This window comes from Triticum urartu, chromosome 7A (genome assembly GCF_056163025.1).
Source record: "Triticum urartu cultivar PI428250 chromosome 7A, HENAU_Tu73, whole genome shotgun sequence".
Lineage (NCBI taxonomy): Eukaryota > Viridiplantae > Streptophyta > Magnoliopsida > Poales > Poaceae > Triticum > Triticum urartu.
Genome location: NC_141879.1, coordinates 152056337 through 152062336, shown reverse-complemented (window position 1 = coordinate 152062336; position 6000 = coordinate 152056337).

The window sequence follows — 6000 nt, the reverse complement described above, 5'->3', positions numbered from 1 at the left end:
ATCAAACACATGTAGCAAGTTGATAGCATGGCCTCTGATCATCTTGTGATCTCCAGACTTGGGCAGTAAGGTGTGCCTTAGTATCCAATTGATCGTAGGCAGTCCTGACAGAAGGTAATGCACAGACCCAAATTTGAAGGTGTCAAGAGCTTCATTTGGAATTTCCTTGTACATATTGGACATGGAGTTATGGTCCATCTTCTTCTTGGCATAGATATCCAAGTCTTCATCTTGCTCCTCTGGGGCATTAATGATCTGTGCCCCTCAGCAACTGTGGATTGGTACCTTGTACCCTCAGACATCCATGTGATCCTCCCATCTGGATAAAAGTGTGCCGTGGAGTAGAATTGCATGATCAGTTCCTCGTTCCACTTTGTGAGCTTCTGCCCAACAAAGTCAGCTACTCCACAAGCTATGAAGCTGTCTTGCACTCCAGGATAGTGCTCCTCGTTTTCCTTGATATATTCCCAGTCAACCCATCTCATATCACATGCAATGGGCTTCTTATCTAGCAGCACAATCTCATAGAAATCTTGCTGCTCCTTGGTGTGAAATCTGTAGTCCACTGCTGTCCTTCTCCTTGAAGCATATGGGTCTGCTTCTCTCCATTTCCTCAGCCCTGAATCTCTCCTGAGCTTCATGTCCTCAGCCACAGGATGAGCATCGTTGTGGTCTGGGATCTTGGGCTTTAGCTTTCTCAGGACATTCTCTTCCTCTTCTTCAGCAACAGTCTCAGGCACTGGGGCCTTGTTCTTCTCAGCTGCAGGAATGCTCCTTGTATTTCTCTTAGGCTTTGGCTTTGGAGCTGACTTGGCCTTGGAAGCAGCTCCCCCTGATTTTATGGCATCTCCCATTAGCTTGGGTGCCTTGGGCGTTGGTGCAGCTACCTCCTCTTCTTCTTCCTCTTCCATGATGGAAGCTGTGCCAAGCACTCTAGCCACAGTCTTCTTCACCCTTTGCTTCCTTTTCTTGCCCTCAGCTGCAACTGGCTCTATGGGCTTCTCAGTTGACATTCTGGCCTTTGACATTGGCTGCCTGCCTGCTGGCCTTTTGATTTTCAGGCCTGGCTTAGTGCCTTGAGCTGGCTCAACTCTCTTGGAAGTGGCCTCTTCCTCTACCACATAGTCCTCATCTTCGGAATCTGAAGTCCTCTTCTTCCTTTGTCTCATGGCAGCCTTTGGCAAATTGCTAGGAGTGCTCCTGCTGCCTTCATCAGAAGAACTTGAGGGACTAGTGCCCTCACTCATCACCACTTGCTTCTCTGACATATTTTGGCTATCACTTTGATCAGACATGCTGCAAACTGACTGCTGACCCTGTGAATAGATTATAGATGAGATAGAAAAGATGAGCATCACAAAATGCAGAGATTTTTGCAAAAGAATGATCCAAAAACTTAGTTTTAGTTTCCCACTTAAATCATCTCGGATCTACCGATTTTCAAACTCGGTGATACCGAAGCAGTTTTGGAACCTAAACTAGTGAACTCGGTAGGACCGAGTCACAGTTCGGTGGCACCGAGACTGCTAGGGTTTCACTGAGTTCAAAAATCGGTCACACCGATAAGTAATTCTCGGTCAGACCGAGTCTCACTTGTGCAATGGCATAAGCCAAATCGGTGGGACCGAGTTTTTTAACTCGGTGGGTCCGAGATAGTTTCGGCGGAAACCTAAACCTAGAATTTTCGAATCAAACCTAATCTATGAGTGTTTTGACTGGATAGGAGTGTTTCAATCGTGGCTAGAATCAGTATGATCACAATGTGCTAGGAATCAGATTGGGGAATAGCACAAAGATCAAGTCCATACCCTAGTTCGGCGGGGACTTGCTACGGCGGCAACGGCGGGGCAGAATTCCCATTGACGGTGACGGAGACCAGCGACTGGAGGCTGCTGGCGGCGAGAAGACGATCTGGAGACCACGAGGGCAGAGCAGGCTATCGCGCAGGCGAAGGGGTTCGGAGAAATTTCCAAAATTTTGCTCGTGACTATATATAGCCCGACCCTGTCGGTGTGACCGAGTGGAACAACTCGGTGGCACCGAGATTCATAACTGCAACCAGTTACTGAAACTCGGTGTGACCGAAAGGTTCAAATCGGTTGCACCGAGATCGAAAACCTAGATCAACTTAATGATCTCGGTAGGACCGAAAGTGGAGTATCGGTCAGACCGAGAATCATAAAGAGGTTTTGGAAGTTTAAGTCTATGACGAATCGGGGACTCCGAGCGCTCCTCACACAGAGTGGTTCGAATCTGACTTGATCAAATTTTGTGATGCAGCATGAATAGAGTTTGAGACGAGGAAAGCATAGATAGCTAGAGGAGGTTCTTAGGCATTCTTGTCCATCCACTTGGCAAAAGAAGATAAAACCAAACAATCAAAACAACAAGTGGATGTCCTCGAATGAGTAAAATATGCACCCAGCATGCTCACACAATAAGATGGCAAATGAAATATGTGGCAAGGCATTCACAACCAATTCTAGCATCTATCAAGCAATTTGCGATGACTAGGTCATCTATATATGAGTATATTGACTTAGGAGTCAAATGAGAACACTTGATGATAGGTCATACTCATCGTTTAAGCTCAAGTGGGGTTACCACTTTTACATAAAGCATTGTTTTGTTCACATCTTTAGAGTTGCTTTAGCTCAAGTCTTAGAGTAAAGCTCCCCCTAGATGTGATATCCCCCCTAAGAGGGATGAACTAACCTTGGGTTTTGTCGATGATGACTTCATGTAGATATTGAAGATGTGGATGCTCAATGTTGATGTAGATCTTTGGAGCTATCCATTTGAGTGAATTGCACTTTCAATACCTACATGGGTTAGTCCCACAAGGAACAAACAAGGATATCCATAGACATAGAGTGATGCACACAAAGATGATGTCCATGAAAACTTTTAGATTACCTTGTCCCTTGTCTTACCAACAAGAGGGTTTGTGACTCCTTGAACTAGTGCAAGATGTGGAAGTTGATTGCACTTGTTCTTGCCAAAATGATAAGAGTGAAGTATGTTGGCGGAGTCACCCTCAAGAACTCTCTAGTTCTTCTTCTTTTGGATCCACACCATCTTGATGGGAATCCTTGGAGTTGTAGTCGTACTTGATGAAGTGGAACTTGAAGTAGTCTTGGGAATCCACTTGACTAAGGTCTTTGGAGCTTCTTCAAATGCATCAATTTCCTCTTGAAGCTTGTCCTTGCCTTTTTGCTTGTAGTCTTGTGGTGGAAGATCATCTTGAGCTTGTGTCCCCTTGAAAGAAGTATACTTCTCTTGTTGAGGGACAAACTTTGTCTTGGGGTATTGATCTTCTTCCCACTCAACTCCATTGGCATTGAACTTTCGTTCAAAACCAACACCTTGATTCTTCCGGTGCATTCCTTGCTTGCGCACAATTTCCTCGAATTGCTTACTCCCGACAAGGCTTTTGTACACTCCTTTCTCTATAATTCCCTTCAATAAAATATTTTCTTGCTCAAGTGTAACTTGGCTAAGAGAATCATTAGTGGAATCAAGAGAGCTACTAGAAGTAACAATATTTGATTTAGCATGATCATTGTTACTGCTAGAGGAAGAATCTTTCTTGTTACTAGACTTGACTTGAGGCATGTAAGTGGATAAGAGTAAACGCTTGGCAATGTAAGAAGAACTTTTCTTGCGGAGATCATCATTGATTGCTTTTAAGAACTCATGCTCTTGCTCAAGATTGAGCTTTTCAAAGCGTAATTTCTCATGAGCTCTTAAAAGTTCTCGATGATCTTCGAAGATGGTTTCATGAGCTAACTTAAGAGTGTTTAGTTCTTTAGTTAGGGCCTCAATCCTCTCCTTATCATTTTCATTCGTTTTATCTTGATTAGCATGTTTAATTGACATTTCATCATAGTATTCATCACTAGAGTTGTCACCAAGCAAATCATCACCTAACAAGTCATCTTCATCACTATTGAAATCAACATACTTGGGGTGTGTTACCTTAGGACCTTTGGCCATGAAGCATCTTCCAATTCCTTCATTTGGTGAGTCAAATATGTCGTAGGAGTTGGTTGACACAAGTGCTAGACCGGCAACACCTTCATCTTGAGTATCTTCGGAGCCGGAGTAATAACTTCTCTCGGAGTGGCTGTCGGAGTCGGAGCCGGATACCCATTCACCAACATGAGCTTGATGTCTTCGTCTTGTGTAGCTCCTTGATGATTTTTCCTTCCTTTCCGAATCCTTGCTTCTCCGTGAGTATCTTCGTTCATAATGATCATCTCTACTCCTTCTCTCTCTTGGTGGTGATCCTTTGCTTCTTCTTTTTGGAGAATCTTCTCTTCTCTTGTAGGGAGCCGTACACTCATTGGAATAGTGTCCGGGTCTTCCACAATTGTAGCAGTTTCGCTCTCGACTAGAAGATCTTTTGTCATTGTAGGACCTTGACTTGGAGCTTCTATCTTTGCTTCTACTCTTGTAGAACTTGTTGAAGTTCTTCACCATTAAGCTCAATTCTTCATTGAAGTCTTGTTTCTCACTTGATGATGTAGCGGCTTCACATGAGGCTTTATAGGCACCACTTGATTTGTTGTGAAGTTCCTCTTTATCCTTAAGTGACATCTCATGAGCAACAATTCTTCCAATCACCTCCGTTGGCTTGAGATCTTTGTAATTGGGCATCATTTGGATCAATGTGCACACGGTATCATATTTTCCATCCAAGGCTCTTAGGATCTTCTTGATGATGAATCTATCGGTCATCTCTTCACTTCCTAAGCCGGCAATCTCATTTGTGATGAGAGCAAGCCTAGAGTACATTTCAGCGACACCTTCACCATCCTTCATCTTGAACTTGTCAAGTTGGCTTTGAAGCACATCCAACTTGGATTCCTTGACGGAGTCGGTACCTTCATGCATATCAATCAAAGTGTCCCAAATTTCCTTTGCATTCTCAAGGCAGCTGATTTTGTTGAATTCTTCGGGGCACAATCCGTTGAAGAGAATATCACAAGCTTGAGCATTGTATTGCAACATCTTCAACTCATCCGCGGTAGCTTCACGGTTCGGTTCTCTCCCATCAAAGAAGTCACCTTGCAAACCAACACACACAATAGCCCAAACGGCGGGGTTATGTCCAAGAATATGTATTTTCATTTTATGCTTCCAACTAGCAAAATTAGTACCATCAAAGTAAGGACCTCTACGGTGATAATTTCCCTCGCTAGACGCCATACTCTCCTAGGTTGTGAAACCAAGGCTATGACCACCAAAAGCTATGAAGATCAAGCAAATGGAGACCAAAGCTCTGATACCACTTGTAGGATCGAAAGTATGTCTAGAGGGGGGTGATTAGACTACTTGACCAAATAAAAACTTAACCTTTTCCCAATTTTAGTTCTTGGCAGATTTTAGCTAATTTAGGACAAGTCAAGCAATCATCACATAATTCAAGCAAGCATGCAAAGAGTATATAGGCAGCGGAAAGTAAAGCATGCAACTTGCAAGAATGTAAGGGGAAAGGTTTGGAGAATTCAAACGCAATTGGAGACACGGATGTTTTTCCCGTGGTTCGGATAGGTGGTGCTATCCTACATCCACGTTGATGGAGACTTTAACCCACGAAGGGTAACGGTTGCGCGAGTCCACACAGGGCTCCACCCAAGGGTAACGGTTGCGCGAGTGCACACAGGGCTCCACCCACGAAGGGTCCACGAAGAAGCAACCACCCACAAAGGGTCCACGAAGAAGCAACCTTGTCTATCCCACCATGGCCATCGCCCACACAGGACTTGCCTCACTAGCGGTAGATCTTCACGAAGTAGGCGATCTCCTTGCCCTTACAAACTCCTTGGTTCAACTCCACAATCTTGTCGGAGGCTCCCAAGTGACACCTAGCCAATCTAGGAGACACCACTCTCCAAGAAGTAACAAATGGTGTGTAGGTAATGAACTCCTTGCTCTTGTGCTTCAAATGATAGTCTCCCCAACACTCAACTCTCTCTCATAGGATTTGGATTTGGT